We start from the raw sequence: 17,830 nt of genomic DNA, 5'->3' as shown, positions 1-17,830 counted from the left end.
GGGGATGAGTAGCAAGTCCCCAAGTCCCTAATGGAGTCCCCAACAATTTGGGGACATTGACTAAGGGTCCAAAAGTCCCTGGAACAGGGGAACGCAAGGTACCTGAGTATTTTGGTGGGGGACGAGTCCTCGTGCAACATAGAGATTAAGCATCTAATTCTCTGTGTAAGGGATGGTATTAGTTATGTGCATAAGGATGGAGGTTCGAGCCTTGAAGGAGGCCGTTTGTGCCTTAGCACAGTCTGTTAAGGAGGGAAGCAAGGCATCTATAACAACGCATGGGTTTTGTGTCCCAACTTAACCCTAAAGTAGGTCGAAATTACCCTCAAACTTGGACAATGGAGTAGCGTGTCATCTTGTGCAGAGAAAGGGGGTAGTGAGACATTGAAGGGCTAATATTTTAAGGAGATTGAGCGTTGAGGTGTATGCATGGAAGTCTGTCCAACAAAGGATTCTTGGATAGCATGTTTTAGGGTTGCGTTGAATAGTAAAACTCAACGACATATTTATTGTGTGTTTCAGACCTTGTTTTGGAGGCTATATACAACGGTATAGGAGGAGCTAACCCATTGTGAGTTGTTGGTATATTAGAGCCTATATATAGTGACCTGGACATAACATAGTCATTGTGAGAAGGCAAATTTGTGAAGCTGATTGTGCAAGTGTTTTGGAGTAGCAAAACCCTAGTGAGCAACTGATGTGCAAAAGTGTTGAAGGAGCAATATTCTCTGTGAGTAGAGGTGGCAAAGGACCCACCATGTGTTCAAGACAAGTGGACTGAAAGGGTTGTGGCCAAGTGCTTCTTTAGCAAGTCAAGTTTGTTCTTTTTCTCGGGTAGAGTGAGATTCAAACGTTGTTGACCTCAAGCCCTAGTTTTCCTTGTACCAGGTTTAATTGTAAGGGTCATTATTCTTGCTATGGGAGCCCTATGATTGTGTCATGTCCCTTTTCAAACACATTTGTAACAGGTTATCTCTACCAGTCTTGCTTGGGAGCGGGAACGAAAACGGGTGCGGGAGCGACATTTTCAAAAGCTCCCAGTTTGGGAGTGAATCCCGGAGCGTTTTTTATATAATATATATATCTATCTATATATATATATATATTATATTTTGATACATATATGTCAACAAAAACATGTATAATGATGAATTAGATATAAAAAAACATAAAAAACATAGATTGATCATTGAATCATATAACAACAATCATCTAGAAGTTGTAATCTTCATCAACCATGTCCACAAGTTAGTAACATACAACATATTGAGTCTCATGAATCATGATTCATCAATCTTAAAGTTTCAACTTCAAGCTTTCAAAATTGAAAATTCAATATATAACATTTATCATTACTGATCACCAAAGTTGTACTTGTAAGCTAAGTTTAACCATTACAAGAAATAATATCTAACATGAAATGAAATGTTATAAAATGAAATGAAATGAAACAACTTTCACGAAGCATCATATTCATAATTAAGAATCATTACCAATGAGTTATAATTGCCAACTTCAAACTTCAAACTTAAATTATCGTATATTGTTTACAAAAAATATCATAATAAATATGAAAGAGTCAACAATTATGAAAAATACTAGAAACTAGAAAAGACAAGTAAACTGTAAATCTATTATCCACTACTTCATGTGGCCCTTGCCACGAGAAGTGTCTGATGTATGAGCAGGTCATGGTGGTCTTCTAGGAGTCTCCTCCCGCACAGACCGACGACCAGAACCAAAAGGCACATGCCCTCCATGTGAGGGTGTAGATGGAGGCGGTGATAGCAAAGGAACAAAACTCGGAACTCGAGCACTACTACTGGATGGTGGAGGTGGCATGGTTGTTGCTTCATCTTCCTCTCTCATAAGTTCCACTTCTAGTTCTTCAAGATGTATAGTGCCATCCTGCAAATTATCATCCTCTAGGTGGTTGTCCCAAATTTTATATGTTGGATCCTCATAAGCCCGGTCATAGTAATGACTCAACAACCTCAAGTTGTAGTGCACATAAACTAAGCTTTTTGCTCGGTTTTCATTGAGTCTGTTTCTTTTCACATTATGTATGACGCTGTAGGTGCTCCAACACCTCTTTGCAGAAGAAGTATTTACAACCTGTGAGAGAACTTTTTTTGCCAATTTTGGAAAAGGTCCCTGGCCGCCATATGCTTCCCACCATGTGAGAGCATCAAATCTGTCTCTATCTTCCATTGCACGGAAGGTACAAAACAAACGAATGCAACTGAAGTATCTGCCTAATTCAAGACGCAGACTAGCACATTCCTCCCTGTCAGGTATCAACTTGTCTAATGCTTACAAATATCCTGTAGATACCTCTTCATCTATATGGGGTTTGACCCTAACCCCACCCCCTGGTGCAGGTTGGCCCAACCAAGATGCAGAGTAGTATTTTGGTGTAAGGATATATGCCAAGGCATGTAGTGGAACATTAAGTTTATTCCACCATATACACACACAATCATGAATCAGTTTAGACAAGTTGGGATCATTTTTATGAACAATATCTTTTATTTGCCCCTACATGGTATCCATTTGCTCATACACCTCGCCAATCACTAGTTTATCTGTATTTGCAAACTGAATCATGTGATAAATGGGCTTGGTGAAATCCAATACTTGCCTCACACGTGCCCAAAACATACCATCAAGAGTGGTCTCCTCCACCTGTTCAAAACCTTGCTTGTCAGCTGCATTTGTAGCCCTTTCCTTTAATACCTGCCAGTGTGGACTTGATACCATGCTAGCCAATGACTCTCTTACCTTCAAAAGGCCCCTGAAGGTGAGGTAATAGCTACCAAATCTAGTCCTCGCAATTTTCAACAACTCCAATCTTTAGTGGCTGCGGAAAAGGCCATGGGTATTGCTATGATTTGCATTAAATTTTATCATTTTTGTGCCTCCCTTGTACAAATCACCAATCCATTTGTTTTGTTTGTTTTTTTTCTTAACAATATCATGCATCAAAAGGTTCATTGTGTGAACCAAACGCCCAAACCAAAATATGTTGAGGTATTTATCCTCAATAATTGCTCCCGTCGCCTTACAATTAGGAGCATTATTAGTGATGACTTAGATGACATTGTATGGCCCAATACGGTCAATTGTTTCAAGTAATGGTTTTGCAATGTTGATGCCAGTCTTGAACTTGTCTGAGTAATCATATGCTGAAAGAAAGATGGCACCACTAACAGACGCAGCAAGAACACTTATCAATGGCTTGCCTTTTACATTTGTCCATCCATTTAGATACAGTGGACACCCCATGGTCAGTCCAAGAACTTGTCATTCTACTAAAAGAATGTGATATTTTTGCTTTTTCATGATCAAGTCCAACGGTTCTAGCCTTGTCATACCCAGGGCTCTTGTATCCTTTAGGGGCATCATTTATGGCAGAAACCATTTTGTGCCAATAAGGTGAGCGAAGAACATTGAATGGTATCCCACATGCATAGAGAACCCTGTAAACTTTTGAATCCACATCATTCCTACTCCCTTCATCAAGGAAATATGATATACTTCTATGCCTTAAACCTGGTGACCCTGTGGCTCCATATCCACTGCCTTGGGAGGATGCTCAAGGAGTTCTTTGTGCATGTGATTGTGAGCTTGGTTCAAAGAAACCATTTGATTTTTTAGATTTGTATTGGGCTTCCTCCTCTTCCCTAATGTATTTGGCTCTATCTGCTGCTGACGCACCTGTACAAGTTTTGATTCCTATTTGTTTATCTCCATCCAATGGCCTTTTCCCGTGGAGGTGCTTTCTGGCACGGGTGTATGAACCTGTGTAATTATTGTTGCAATAGGGGCGAAATTTAGTGGTTCCATCCCCTTTCCCTGCTTTAGGCCTATTAACATATTTCCCCAATGGAGTTTGGTCTTGTTTATTTTTTTGAGACTCATGTTCACTCTCCTCCAACTCCTACTCTTCGGGGTTTTCGTCAAATCGACTATGACCCATTTCTTCATCCCCTTCTTCATTTTCAACCCTCCTTTTTCTACTCTCCAACACCATAATAACCAAAAAAGGAACCAAGAAGAAGAAAATGCCAAGAAATATAACCATGATGTTTGAATCTGCAAAAAAATGGAATGGGAATGTGTTAATTTTTGGTATGTATGTTCTATGCTAGAGCAATTTATTTAAATTTTCACAGTTAGCAATCACATCAGCATTATGATAAACTGCAGATAGAACATAAATATAAAACGCAGAAGACAAGCCAAGACAAGAGGACACAAGATATGGCGCAAGCCAGGGACAAACCCCACAATGTGTGGGGAAACCCTTTAATCAAATCTTCTTTTATCTTCAAAGTTCAACAGAGAAAGAGAGAGAGAGAGATAATACATTTACAATAGAAGTCAACAACTTTGACTTATCTGGATCTGAGCATATTTTATTTCCTATAACAATGAGATCAGTTGAAGACATTCTGCTTCAACTGAATCTCCCAGGTGACGACTTCACCTATCCATTTCGTTCATCTGCTGCACCTTACCGTGTAGCACCAGCATACTGCATCATGCGTCTTCATGCTACTCATGATCACTGGGCTGCCCATACATCAAGTTGTCCATGACTTCATACTTCATGTTGCCCATGATCTCATCATGCTTCATGCTGCCCATGCTAATATGAATCATCATCATTATGCTGCTTATGATCATTATGCTACCCATACATCATGCTGTCTCATTCATCATCGTGCTGCCCTTTACTGACATGCTCATGATGCTGCTTCTATCATTATGATTTGAGACTGTTCATCCTTATTATTTCCATACGAAGGATCACATGACCATCATAGTTCTATCATTGCCATATACATTTATATCCATGTGATTAGGCTGTTTAGAAGGTAGATCCGAAGTGATGTTTAACTGAGACATATTGAACCTGCACCTTGACATCAAGAACCTGAACTCACCAGATCTTGACTGTAGTTATGTAGACAGAGTATCAAGGTAACATGTGTGCAGTTATGGTTCCCTACTGCCCACAAATATCTGCGTATTGTGCGTGCATATAAATTGACTACGAATATATATATATGTTGCCATCGCATATATATATCTCTTCATTGTTTGCCTACATATATAAATATATTGCAGCGTTGTATCATAGCTTGCCTACAGCAAATCTATTGACTGTACATGATGACTGCCCAGCGTATACACATGAATGCAGCATATATACATGACTGCCCAACGTATTCATGATTGCACAGCATAGACATGACTGCAGCTACACCTCAGGACTGCGGTTGACTGCGTCCATCATTTATGTTACAGCATGGCGTATTCATGATTGCACAGCATAGACATGACTGCAGCTACACCTCAGGACTGCGGTTGACTGCGTTCATCATTTATGTTACAGAACAGCGTATATATATATATATTGAGATCCATAATATTTCTACAGCGTGAAGCATATATATATTGCATTCCCAGCGTATGGCTGCGTGTCACCATTATTTGCGTGTAAGATACTCTATGAACTGCGCTTTGACATTAGCATATATAATCCTTTATGAACAGCGTATATGATCCTCTAAGTACAGCGATATAAAGGCATTCATTGACTGCGTTTAGGGCTGCTTAGAACAACGTATAAGTTCATGACTGCGTGTAGGGTTTCCAGCGTACAAGTCCTCATCGTATAGGCGCTGTGCATTGTATGAACTGCGTTCCACCCATGCCATCGTATGAATATCTGTGTATATTGCTAGGGCTGCGTATAATCAACATGCACAGCGTGATCCTATGAAACCAGCGTATAGCATCCACAGCGTATCCAATGTGAACAGCGTATATGATGAACAGATGTTTTCATAAACAGCTTATGGACCAGCGTACTCCTTTTGTGATTCTCCTTCCAAAAACCCAAGACGTGGAGAGGAGATCACTTGAAGTATGCGTTGTGCTAATGACTCCAAATCCTCTCTTATTTATACTAAAGGTGGATGATGAATAGACACGTCGGTTGGGCTTCTAGAGCCTACATAATAGTTGGTCGGCTTGATAATAATTACATAAACAAAATAAATTCATATCTCCATAAATACTTATCGGAATCGGATGATCTTTGGATCAATCCTACACCTCTCGACGAGAGGGATCCAATAAAAATATCAGCTGCGATAAATAAGCCGACCCACATGGAGTTTGGCCCTAGTTGCCAATTTAACAGAATGGGAGAAAAAAATGTATTTATTTATTTAGTAATGAACATTCAAAAACAATTGCTAGAATAGAGCCTACCTCTTTGGCCTCCAATCTCCCCTTGCTCCTTGGCACTTGCTCTCTCCTTGCTCCTTGCTCCTTGCTCCTTGCTCTCACTCTCACTTGTTCTCTCTTGCCCCTCACTCTCTCTTGCTCCTCACTTTCTCTTACTCTCTCTTGCTCTCACTCTCACTCTCACTCTCACTCACACAATTTCTAAAATAATGAAATTCATTGGAGGGAGGGTTTATTTATATTCCCTCCCTCCCTCCCTTTCCTCCCTTCCCTCCCTTTTTTTCCCAACAGGTGCCTTTTTTTTATTTTTTATTTTTTCTGCGTGATTTTTTGGGCGTTGCTCACGCTGCTGGGAGCGTTTTTTATAGCCTGGGAGAGGTTGGGAGCGACCGCTCCCTGACCGCTCTTGGGCTATAAAAATCACTCCTGGAGCGACGGGAGCGGTGCTCTCCAAATCGGTTCAATAATAGGCAATGAGCGATCTATTTATTTATTTATTTTTCTCTGGGAGCACGCTCCCGAGTTGCTCCCGCCCGGAGTGCGGATTGGGAGCGGGAACAAGGGGGGTGGGCCGCTCCCCCGCAACACTGATCTCTACACATTTTTGGCTAAGAAAAAGGACCCAACAGTTTCGACTTAGGGACTTAGGAGAAATTTCGGCTTAATTTGATTGCTAGTGGAAGGTGGGGGCCACCCACGTGGGAATTCGAACTAGGCCATTCGAATGGCTTGGAGGGAATTCGAAATGCTGATTGGAGGGGCCCACATGAGGCAAGGAAGGTCCACGAAGACAAAAGGAGGAGGAGGCTCTCATTTGGATCATTCATTCACCTTGCATATCGAATTTACTTGATTGTTTGCTCAGCTGCTTAGCCGAGTCAACTGGCTGTTCAGCCATGAATCTCTCAAGTGGGAGATTCAACCTTACCTTCGGGGGACTTCGAGTGCCCACCCTAGGAAGGCAGTTCCACAAGCATTTTCAGGAGATCTAGGGAGTTTCTACAACACCATCACTCAACTACACTCAAGAAATGCGTATTTCTGGGCCACTGGGAGAATACGCAGAGGGAGATTGAGCCACATTAGATCAACCACTTGTCGGAGGGGTCAAGGAATCTAAAGGACAACATTAGGCCAACATTCAGTGAGAGTTTTGGAGCCAAAGAAGCCAACAACTCAGCAGTTTGAATTCCAACCCTGAGAGACAACATAGAGGTCGAATTCTAGGCTTGGGAGACAGCGTAGAGGTCCAGTTCAACAATTTCGCGGGTCTTGAGGGCAAGAGCTACAACTTGGAAACTCTATTGGGAAGTCAGGAGATCTGTAGGAGGGATCATCCCCGCATTTTTGGACACTTTCCAAGAGGTTTTATAGTCAGAATCAGGCAGGCCGAGTTTTGCAGTTGCAGCTGAGGTTGGGCTCCTTCGGGGTCAAATTTCAAAAGTCTGAACCAGTCAAATTACTTCGTGGGTTCTTTTGGATTTAGGCCAAGGAGTCAGGAGCTCAACTCTCATAATTTTCCGAGCTCGAGAAGTAGTGATTCCAGCCCTTCGAAGTCAGCAAAAAGAGCTTTTTTCTGGGGCGACACAGTGCAATTTGGTGCAGCAGTTGTAGTAGCCTTCAATTAAGCTATTGCTCACCTGGGTTTGGTCACGATTGTCCATTGAGACAAGCCTAGGTGCACCATTCTATTTACTATTGTATTTTGCTCTTGAAAAAGTAATAAAATGGCTCAGTAGTTCCTTATTTCCAACATTTCCATGGGTGCTTAGTGTCTATTTCGTTTTTCTGTTTGTTGAACTGATTGTATACTTGTATATCACTTGTATTCCTACTTAGGAACATTACAGATTGTTGTATTAAATTTGTAATATGAACAAGTTTTGTGTATGAAAATTCTTGTGTACTTTATTGGTTCATTGCTGTTACATTTTCGTTGTGCAAAGTGCTTGGAGTTGTGTGTATTTTAGTGTGTTTGTGATCGTGTTTTAGACATAGCCTTGATCTTGAAGTATTAGGAAAAATCAACACAGTATCAAAGCTCCTTTGAAGGGATAACTGAATCAGAGTCTGCACAACGAACAACTCAAGAGGGAGTTAGTTTCCTTGTTGTTGAAGGACTAGCAACATGGTGAAGTTGGTCACTAGTCTGAGGTATGAGGATAGATTGGATGGCTTGTCCAACTATAGTCCTTGGAAGGAAAGGATCAAGCTGGTCTTGTTGGTGAACAAGATATGGGAGTTTGTTGACAAGGAGATTCAAAAACCAACAAACCCTAAGGAGTTGGAAGTATATGAAGAGTTGGATGTGAAGGCTAAGCTCATCATCCTAGATGGTGTCAAAGATCACTTGATACCTCATCTAACTGGGAAGAACATTGCATGAGAGATGTGGAAGGCTCTTTAGGATTTGTTCTAGAATAAGAACGAGAACTGATTGTTGGTATTGAGAGAGAAGTTGAAGAGCACCAAGATGTTGAATATCAAAGGTGTGGCTTTGTATTTGACGAGACACTTTCTTAAATTTGTGATGAGCTAGTTGCCATCGGAGATAACATTCCAGAGTCAGAGCTAGTGAGGACTACTTTGAAGGGCTTCTCGAGGGATGGAAGCCATGTATCAAAGGGATAGTTCCTTGAAATCAGCTGCCATATTGGAATAGGTTATGGGATGACTTCATCCAAGAAGAACTATGGGACAAGGATCTTCATAAGAAGAAGAAGTCTACTGAAGATAATGTGGCTCTTGCAGGAAAGATGAAGGGAAAAGTGAAGAAGGACTTGAGCAAGTTGAAGTGTTATACATGTGGCGAGTATGGTCATTATGTGAGCAAGTGTCCGTGAGGAAAGAAGGGAGACACTGAGAAGAAGAAGGAAATAACAATGGTTGCTACATCTTCAGATGAGCTGGATGACTTCTCTATATGATTCGAGGAAGACTTTGCTCTGGTTTCTCATTTCTGTGAGGGTACCATTGATGAGGGTGCATGGTACGTGGATAGTGGAGTGCCGAAGCATATGACAAGTTTGCGAGAATTTTTTGAGTCTAATTGAATGGGACTCAAAATTGCACATGGAGGTTGGTGATAAGAGTAAGAAAACTGCGAGAGGATGCGGTGTTGTGCCATTCAAGATGGAGTTAGGTGGGTTGTTACAAGTTCAAGATGTACTGTGGGAACTAGAGCTCAAGTATAGTGTGTTGTTTGTCTGAGTGATTGAGGCGAAGGGGTTTGAGGTGATATTCCAAGATGGGAAAGCAGTACTTAGTCCCAGAGGGTCTAACTTTGCTGGAGCAGTCATTGGAGTTAGGGAGCATGGTCTATATAGGTTGACGGGCAAGCATATAGATCAAGGCAAGAAGCAGGTTCCTGAGACTCGGAGGGAGTCAAGTTTGAGTGGGAGTGTGTAGGTTCAGAGGGAGAATACACAACCCAAGAAGACCACATGGTCAGTGGGAGTAAGGAACTTCTACAACTGGCAAGAAGGAATTGTGGAATGGGTTGAAGGTCTATAATGAGAAGAAGAAGCCATAGGCTTCTAGTGGTCGGGACACTATCGAGGATAGTGTTGTTCATTTTTACAAGGTATGTTGCAGTGGTGGACACCAAATATTGGGCTAGTGTCGCTGATGATTTACTTCCGAGTAGTGGAAGTACCTCCCTCTCTAAGAGGGAGTGTTGAGAAGAGTAGCTTGGGAGGTACTCCCACAACCCTTGGGGCACTGTGCTTGTGTGGAGTTGACCCACGAAAATGTGGTTTTGTAGGAAATGTACCCAAGTGGTGGGATTTGGGCAGAAGTTGGTGGGCTAAAGACCCGAAAGAATGATTTGTTTATTTTTATTGTTGTGTGAGGCACCATTGATGAGCAAATGGGGGCACCTAAGGCAACAAGAGAAAAGTATAAACTAAGGAGGCCTAAGAGGAGGTTAAACACACAGCGAAAGCATTCAATCTTGTGACATATTTGCCTAGAAGGAGCCACATACCTCAAGAAGGAGCTGTAGCCTTGAAGATATGAGTTATGGTCTAATTTTCTGTGTTAATGATGTTGAAGTTGTAACTAGGCTGGATTTTTATAATTATGTCTTCAAAGAAGTAAAAAATATTTATTTTATCATGTCCCATTTGGACCTTTAAAAGAAAGAAAATTGAATTTTAAAATACATTTTTAGTGTCTCCCAGTTGACCAAGCTAGCCCTCCCGAAGACAAGTTGGTTTGCCCAAGGGATGTGTCCCTTCGCATGAGGAAATGACTATATATTGGCATTATTCCTTCACCATTTGGAAACCAATTTAGGTTCTTCTGTGGACAAGAATTTCAGACACCTGAGGCAACTTGTGTGCAACAGCAGAGGCAAATTTTTGAGATAGATTGTGTATAACATCTGAAGCATTTTTGAGGCAGTTCGAAGTTCAAGTCTGAAACTCTTGTACGAAGTTCTGAGACTTTTTTTCTTGTGGATAACGAATTTATGAATGATAGGCATTATGACATCTTAAGAGGACTGACTTGGCACTTGGTCTACTGGTCAGTTCATTTATGACTTGGATTTCTATTGTTGACTAAGGCTTCTATTAGAAAGGTTGCTGGGTTTTCCCCTTGTGGGTTTTGCCCTGTCCTTTGGCCTAATTCCTAGTGTTCTTTGTTTTTTGTGCATTGTATTTGTATAATTGCTTGATGATCTAATGAATGAAGTAAAATGTATAATGGAAAACATGAATATAATGTCACAAGTTATTATCATGTTAAGAAATTATCTCTTACAACCGAATTTCAACATGGTATCAGAGCTAGTTTTGCAGAGTAGTTCAAATTACCTCCGTGATGAAGTCCTCCTCTCTAAGTTTTGAACTGCCTCTGTGAAGTAATCCAAGTTCTAATTGTTGTGTTGGGCAGAGTTTCCTAAAGATATATCTCTACGAAATTGAATCAAATTAACAAAAGGAAAGGTGGAGAAGTCTCTTGGTTCAGTGAGTTATCTCTGTGGTCTTCATCTGCTCAAGAAGGATGAATTTTTATGACTTGTTTTTGTGGCATATAGTTCTATGATTTGTTTATATGGCAGAGGTCCAAATTCTATAATACATTACCAGTGGAAGTCCGAACCTGCAAGAGATCATCTGTGACAGGGGTCTGAACCTGTGGGAGCCATTTATGACAGAAGGTCTATGACAGAATTCTGTATATTGTCCGAGCCTCTGTGGATTATAATAAGGTTTTAAACCTATTACAATCATTGAACAATGTGAAGTGTAGTCTGAATCCATGTTTTAAAAAACAGTCGAATCGAATCCGAAACGGCCGAGTTGATCCGAGTCGTTGGGATTTTTTGTGACCCGGCAGAAAAAACAGAACGGGAGCCGAGTTATTGAATGCGGCCTGTTCCGCAATAACTCGGTCGAGTCAATGAATGCGGCCTGTAACCCCAAAAAAATGTGATTCCAGTTCCGCAATAACTCGGTCGAGTCAATGAATGCGGCCTGTAACCCCAAAAAAAATGCGATTTTTCATATTTAAAAAAAAAAATTTAACTGTTAGTTGAGTGTTGGGGACTCCAAGGTGTTTTCTAAATTAGTTAAATGCTATTTGGCAGTGTTGTGAAAATCGCGATAAAATGAAAAAATCGCGATAATTAAATGAAAAAATCGCCGGATTTTTTTTGCCGATTTTTATTGAAAAAATCACGATTTTATGAAAAAATCGCGATAAAAACGAAAAAATCGCGATAAAAACTTAAAAAATCGCCGGGGGTCGCGACAGATGGCAGCGAGGTTTTATAATGTTTTTTTTGGGCTTTTAAGGGATGCTAAATGTTTGAAATGCAATTTTTTTTGAAAGAAACAAATAATTTTTGAGTGGGGTAGCTTAATGATCAAGTCTAGGCCCTAGTGTTGATATGCTATTCATGGTAATGTTAAATTCTTAAAGTAAAAGTGACATTCTCCTTAATCTTCATTTTCATCCTTTTACTTAAATTTTTAACATTACCATGAAATGACTCAGGATGTTTGAGAGTGGTTCCGGCCTCATTGGATTTCATATGGAGAAAGTAGAATTTTAGATTTCATTCAAAATCCAGCAGACTTATCAGTTTTTCAGGATTTCAGGATTGGGAGATTGTAATGTTTCCAGGTGACACTGTTAAATTGGCAACTAGGGCCAAACTCCATGTGGGTTGGCTTATTTATGACAGCTGATATTTTTATTGGATCCCTCTCGTCGAGAGGTGTAGGATTGATCCAAAGATCATCTGATTCCGATAAGTATTTATGGAGATATGAATTTATTTTGTTTATATAATTATTGTCAAGCCGACCAGCGCTTATGTAGGCTCTAGAAGCCCAACCGACGTGTCTATTCAACCTCTACACATTAGTATAAATATAAGAGGATTTGATGTCATTGAGACACATTCTTCATGTGATCTCCTCTCCACGTATCTGGGTTTTGGTGAAGGAGAGACACAATGAATGATGCCCTAACCGCAGGAAGCCGCAGGCATATGAGGATGATCTACGCAGCAAACAGAAACATAATACGCTATCCAGAAGTCTAATACACAGGTCCTAACCTACGCAGTCAAGGGGGCTCCCATTATGCAGATTAGGGAGACTTATATAATGTTCATAATGGAGACATATACGCTATACATTGTTCATTATGGATACGTTGGTCATTAAATGATATACGCTATTCTTATACCCTGTTCTGGAAGCAGGGCAGACAGACTCCCTACACACAATGACTCTCATATGGAAGGCGCGGTCATAACCGTAGTCACGAGGAGGTGAAGCTGCGATTAATGTGGAGCTGCAGTCACGAAGAAAGTCGCAGTCTTGGTAAGGGAAGCCGCTGTCATGAAGACCTCAGTTAAGCCGCAGTGATGAAGAGTCAAGCCGCAGAAGGCCGCAGTGATGGAGAGGGAAGACGCAGTAGCAGCCGCAGTCAAGTGTAAGGATGCCACAGTCATGGTAACCCGCAATAGCAATCTGGAAAATCAAGTCTCAGATAAGGACGTTGTATTTATATGAGTTCTGGGCTATTTATAGTCTCGAACATAACCATGGTGAGCCGCTATCTTGATGAAGCCCTCTCGGTGGTCTCAGCAATAATGGGTAGAAGAATTCATGACTGTGATCATTCTATACGCAGCTATGAAGCCAGCGTAATGAAATAAAAGGGAAACTCATAACAACCGGATCTCAATGCAACACAAGATGCCTGGCGATCGAAATATTGGAGTTGCAGTGGACTACTCAGCCTCAAGCAAATTTGCCCTCAAATGGGCTCTGGATAATCTGGCAGACAAGGGAGATCGAGTCGTGGTTATTCATGTCAATCAAAACAAACCGCCGGAGAGTGGACAGAGTCAACTGTGGGAGCAGTCCGGATCACCTCTGATTCCTTTATCCGAGTTCAGAGTAGCCAATATGTCTAAGCTCCGGATGCTGAGACTCTGGATTTGCTGGACACTGCGTCAAGGCAAAAGGAGCTAGAAGTAATAGCCAAGGTTTATTGGGGTGATGCGAGGAAGAAGTTATGCGAGGCGGTTGAGGACCTTAAGCTTGATAGTTTGGTGATGGACAGCAGAGGCCTTGGGCAGCTGAAAAGGGTTTTCCTCGGAAGTGTGAGTAATTATGTTATAAGCAGCGCAAACTGCCCCGTGACTGTTGTAAAGGAACCTGGATTCAAACCATGAAGAGAATCAGTGTTTCATATAGGTATAAATAAAAAAAACAAAGAAACCTTTTGGTTTGTTATGTCCGTAAGGCACTGGGATTTGAACATTACCTATGCCCTTTTGATTTACGAATTGTAATTTGTAAGGTTGGGACAGATATGGTCAGTATGTGATGACAGCATTCCTGCAATGTTCATCGTTGTTTGTATTTTTTTATATATTTTGGTATCTCCGCCACAGCCAAACTAGTTTTTATATTTTGGCCAAAGCTTATTTGTGTTATTAGCTGATGAAGATCATGGGCAGCACAATGATGTATGAGAGCATGAGCAGCATGATGATCATGGGCAGCACAGTGATGTATGAGAGCATGAGCAGCATGATGATCATGGGCAGCACAGTGATGTATGAGAGCATGAGCAGCATGATGATCATGGGTAGCATGATGGTGCTACACAGTAAGGTGTAGCAAATGGACGAGATGCAGCACGATGATAGGTGAGGGAGTCACCTTGAGAATCAGTTGAAGCAGAATGTCTTCAACTAATTTCATCATGATATGAAATGATCTATGCTAGATCTAGATAAGTCAAAGTATTGACTTCTGTTGTAAATGTACTCTCTCTCTCTCTCCTTCTCTGCTGAACTTTGAAGATAAAAGAAGATTTGATCAAAGGGTTTCCCCACACATTGTGGGGTTTGTCCCTGGCTTGTGCCACATCCTGTGTCCTCTTGTCTTGGCTTGTCTTCTGCGTTTTATATTTATGTTCTATCTGCAGTTTATCGTAATGCTGATGTGATTGCTAACTGTGAAAATTTAAATGAATTGCTCTAGCATAGAACATACCAAAAATTAACACACACCACCTGCCCAGGCTACCCTACCACCAGTAGAGGACGTGGTCTACCTCCTATAGCTCCTACTTCTAGTTCTTCAGCTTCTAGAGCATAGCAGACTCCACTGCCAACTCCACCAGCACCAACATCTACATCTAGAGGGAAAGAGAAAGCTGTGGCATTTTCTTGCAAGAGGGACAGAGGAAATCAATAGGATTAGACTTTAGTTATTTTCTTCATTTTATTGTATATGACATTATGACATGATGAGATACATTATCATATTTTTTGTTGATATTTTGAGGCTGAGTTGGGACTCAGGAGTCAGGACTTACTATTCAGGACATGATTCAATGTTATGTGCGATTTTAGCGCTAGAAATGATATTAAACATTTTATATATTAGTTTTTTAATCATATTTATGTGTCAATGTATTTATTTTATGTTGTAGATGGTTTAGATATTAAAAAAATTGAAAAAAATGAAAAAAATGAATATTTTTGTACCAAACGATTATTTCCCGATTTTTTTCCGATAATTTCCCGATAATTCCGATTTTTTCCGATTTTTTCCCTGCGCCGATTTAATCCCGATAATGATTAATGCAACATTGCTATTTGGGGTCCATTCCCCTGTCCTAGTATTGATATGCTATTCAAAGTTCATGGTAATGTTAAATTCTTAATCTTCATTTTCATCCTTTTACTTAAATTTTTAACATTACCATGAAATGACTCAGGATGTTTGAGAGTGGTTCTGGCCTCATTGGATTTCATATGGAGAAAGTATAATTTTAGATTTCATTCAAAATCCAGCAGACTTATCAGTTTTTCAGGATTTCAGGATTGGAGGATTGCAATGTTTCCATTGAATTTTGTCATGTATTAGGGTATGGAACTCGTATTTAATTAAGAACACCAATCCCTCTATGTACCTTGATGTTAGTGACATTGGTTATCGAACTCCTCTGGGATTCGCTCCCAAACCAGGAGATTCTGAAAATGTCGCTCCCGCTCCTGTTTTCACTCTTGCTCCCCACTTTCGCTCCCCCTCCCAAGTAACACTGAGCCAGATGATGTTGGCAACTCTAGCAGTAGCCAGTAGTACTGGTCACGGACTTTTGTTGTAGAGGCCATTTATAGCCTCTTTGGTTATGTGTTTTTGTTTTGATCTCTATATCATCATCGCGTATGTATTGGACAATGCACTGGGTGCCATTTTGATATAATGGATATATTCATGAGCCTACTTTGATCATATGTTGTCTACTATCTATATTCTAATGCTGTGTGTTTGGAAACATGAATGGAAATCTTAAAATTATGTGTTTTTATAAAAAATAAATATTTAATGTATTTTTTACAACGACCGAGTCATTGAAATCGAGCCGACCGAGTCGATACTGAGTCGGAGTTGACCCTCGGCCGAGTCAAAGTTTTAAAACATTGGTCCGAATAGAGTTAATTGTAGACCGAATTTTAACAATGACAATTTGAAGTCTGAGTTTAGAATCCAAATTTATGATGGGTCGAGTTCTCTATGTGGCAAGATCGAACATCCAAGTTTGGTTTATAGTTTTGAGCACTACTTAGTCCAAGGTCTATAACACATGTTTGAGGGCTGTGGAAGGGATCCAAAGGCTGAGCTTATGGAGAAGAAATGTAAACTCTATTATTTGAAATGTGACCAATAGTCTGAGCCAAATCAGAGTATGTAATTGATCCGTTCTGCAGTTCATCATCTTTGTAAATATGAAAAACTTCTTGGTGATCCGATATTCTGTGGCTTTGAAAGATGCTCTTTTGAAGGAGCTTGTTATGAGAAATAGCTTGAAATTTTGATCTTACTAGCCTGTTGCATCAAACTCTTCACTGTGATCAAGGTTCAGAATTGACACTCGAGCCTCTGTGATCAAGTTGGAACAACTCAAACTACATCTTTGAAATGTTGTTATACTTCATCCTTCCTAAACAGATTCTGTAATGATGTTCCATGTACATGATTACAATTATGGTTCCTACATAAGCAGGGCCGAGTCCCTGTGATAGACCAAAAGTCTGTTTGTTATACCTCAAAGACTACAAATCATTAAGACATTCATACCATCCTCAACCAAGATATAATGACTCTTGTGACAAGTATGACCAAAGACAGAAAGTTGAGATACATCCTGTATATATATCAAAAGGAAAGTTGGGAGACTCGACTTGAAGGAGTCAAGGATACATGAAAATTTTGTATGCCCTAAGAAAATGCCAAGCCCTACTTCAAGTTGAAGGCTAAACTTGGTGAGGACATCTTATTTGATATATTGCTAAATGGGATCTGGACATGTGTATCTAGAGCTTGGAAGGCTAAATGCTCTGACCAGATCCAAAGTTTTTGATATTGGAATATCTAGGGTTTGTGAAACCTTAGCAAAAGGGGTTTTGAAAGAAAACCCTATGGATTGTTAACCCTAGCAAAGGTTGGATAAAAAACAAGGCATAGGGTTTGTAGACAAAACCCTAGGATTGCATGTTTTCGCTGAAGAAAAAACCCTAGAAGGTATAACATCATGCTGAGGATGAGGATGATGAAGTTGTAAGAAGAATGCAAGAGGTCTAAGATCAAGAGGGAGCCAATATTTTTCTCAAAAGATAAGTATTTTATATCTCTCTTGTTTGATTACTACCACTGTTATTATTATTAGTTAGCCTTTTGTCTTTGAATTCTTTGCTTGGCTGTAATTGTTTCTCCATGGCCTCTTAGTGAGGATTGCAAGTACATAGAAGAAGCTGACAAGTCTTCGACAATAGTTAGAAGAAGTGGAAGAACGAAGCAAAGCAAGAAGACTTTCCAGAATTGCTACTTGAAGGATATTTTACTAGATGAGTTCCATGTTCAGAGGAAGCAGACAATTTAAAGTATACCTTGATTGTCAAGATCTAGCATGCAACAAATGGCAGCGTGGAAGCAATATTTGAGAAGGTTCTCCCAGTAAGAGGGAGTGGATCATGTCAAAACGTTTGCCTCAGTTGCCTCATATTTTTAAAGAGCATGAAGAAGCC

General features: G+C 40.3%; 1 protein-coding gene and 1 pseudogene across 1 annotated transcript in view; both read left to right on the top strand.

Moving 5' to 3' along the window:
• The window catches only part of LOC149227954 (uncharacterized), a 354,504-nt gene that overhangs the window by 159,952 nt on the left and 176,722 nt on the right, over positions 1-17,830 (top strand). The gene's annotated exons all lie outside the window — the stretch shown is intronic.
• LOC149227955 (universal stress protein PHOS32-like) lies at positions 13,444-14,117 on the top strand (annotated as a pseudogene).

This window comes from Pinus tabuliformis, chromosome J, assembly GCF_031772625.1.
Source record: "Pinus tabuliformis cultivar Carrire ecotype Pingquan chromosome J, CPIR1, whole genome shotgun sequence".
NCBI lineage: Eukaryota > Viridiplantae > Streptophyta > Pinopsida > Pinales > Pinaceae > Pinus > Pinus tabuliformis.
This window is presented reverse-complemented; position numbering and strand designations above follow the sequence as displayed.